This window comes from Meleagris gallopavo, chromosome 6, assembly GCF_000146605.3.
Source record: "Meleagris gallopavo isolate NT-WF06-2002-E0010 breed Aviagen turkey brand Nicholas breeding stock chromosome 6, Turkey_5.1, whole genome shotgun sequence".
Lineage (NCBI taxonomy): Eukaryota > Metazoa > Chordata > Aves > Galliformes > Phasianidae > Meleagris > Meleagris gallopavo.
Genome location: NC_015016.2, coordinates 32270669 through 32272879, shown reverse-complemented (window position 1 = coordinate 32272879; position 2211 = coordinate 32270669).

Genomic DNA, 2211 nt, shown 5'->3' with positions numbered 1-2211 from the left:
GTTTGTTTTTTTTGTTTGTTTTTTTTTTGTTGTTGTTGTTTTTTTTTTCCCTGAGCAGTTGGCTGCAGAAACTGTGAAAAAAGCAATAAATATTTGGGGAAAATTTTGGTAAGATTGGAATGTCCATTTCAGTACAGTAACAGAAAACTTTTTGTGTTATTTGATTAGAATCAATCTGCTATTGGAGATATTGTATGCAAATATCTTTACTGCAGCTTTTGTTCCCAACTGTTGTTGCTTCTATCATTCCATTTAACATTTACATCTTTGACAGACATATCATAATGATGATCACTTACCACATGTTAAATATCTCAAGGGCATGCTGTTTTTCAAGGCAGCAAGCTGTTAGACTGGCTCCACTGATTGTCAAACTATACTTTGCAGCAAGTAATAATAATGTGAAATTCTTTTCTCTTTGATTAGTCCTACAGAGCATGAATAATTTTGAAACATCTTTTATCATCGCTCCGGATGCAAGTGCAAACCTTTAAACCTTGTTGGAAGTGCAATCAAACAGTGTTTGGGAATGTCAAATATCTCACTGAAAGTATGGATTTTTAAAAATTTATTTATTTATTTATTTTTGTTTCTGTTGATATGTGTTTTATTGATTATTTCCGGTTTCTCTTGGATATGCTCAGAAGTTCAGTTACCCAAAAAATGTCTCACGCTATTCAGTACGGAGGGGAAATAGGGGAGTGTGGCAGGCCCTGCCCATGTTGTTCTTTATCAGATAGGTTGCAAAGAAATTGGGGAAACAGTCAGAATAGTATGGGAAAACTCCTCCAACTCTCCCTGGTGGATGCATCAAAAATAATGCCTTTATGGAACACCTTGCTTTTAAATAATAACATGCAGACAAAACCTCCTGTAAGTTAGAATTCTTTTAGTGCTGAAATTGCCATCTCAACAAGCCAGATGCTGACATGACAAACTGGATAGAAATCCAAATGTAAAGCAATTTCCTCATATCACAGTAGGTCAGATTTGTAGATACAGTGAGACACTAAGGTCCAAAGGTAATAAAGTGAAAACTTCCCTCTGTTGTTGGAATTACTGCATTGCAGAATGTCACCAAACAATTGTGCACAGCCTGGTAGTAGGTCTTATGTCTTAGATCTGTGAAGTGTTTTTTATCAAGCTGTTGTTGTATTTGTTTCACCAAAACAGCAGCTAAACAAATTATTCAGATATTTACCTGAACACCAGGGCTCACTGAAATTTTCTCTTCTATTGGTTTGGAAAACAAACCATGTTTCTTTACTTGTTCAAAACTGCTTTGAGTTACTTGCTTGGTATGAGATAATCTTCACCCTTACTGAACTAACAAAAATTTATAAAAGCAGAGATACCCCAACAGTATAAGAAAAGTCTTATAATAGTTGTTCTCTGTATTCATTTCACTAAATCTATATTGCTCCTCTGTAACTCGAATCTTTGTTAATTCAGTTTTCATCTTCACTGCTATTGCAAATGTTATTGCACCTGAACATGCCTCTCACAGCTCTGTGACAATCTATTTCATCATTTTTTTAATAATTTTCTTCTTCAAATATTATTGCAACTCATGAAAATTCCTGAAGTTCTTGCCTTTCTGCAGATTACACTATATAATCTGCTTTTTAATGGCTGAAAACATACTTTCATCCTCACTTAATTTTCTGTTTCTCTATGTAGTGACTCATTTGCTTAAAAGAAAAAAAATGCATTTATGTACAAAATGTGAGGCCATTTTTTGCTGTCTATTTTTCAATTTAAACTATATCAGATTGACTCTGAATTGATTTATTGGTCAAAAATAGGAAAAGAATTAATACTCCACTGGTTTCATTTTTTCATTTTGACGTGTTTGTTTAAAAAGTTATCAGAAAATATTAGCATAGCTCATGAATAGACATTTGAAATTGTTTGAAGAAGCAATAGAAATACAAAATAGACGCTTTGAGGTCAGATATACATTCTCCAAAGCTTTAAGTATGGTTAATTTGGTTAATTGTTTTGAAGGTGAATGAGTGTATTGGCATCAATAAAGCAGGTAGTTTGAAATTTTTATTAATGCCGTAATTAAACATTTATTTTTTTTTTAATAAGCAAATACTGTATGTGCAGGAAAACAAAACAAAACCACAGCATGCCTATGACAACTATCATAGAATCTTTTGAGTTGGAATGGACCCTTGAAAGCCATCCAGTCCAACTCTCCAACTA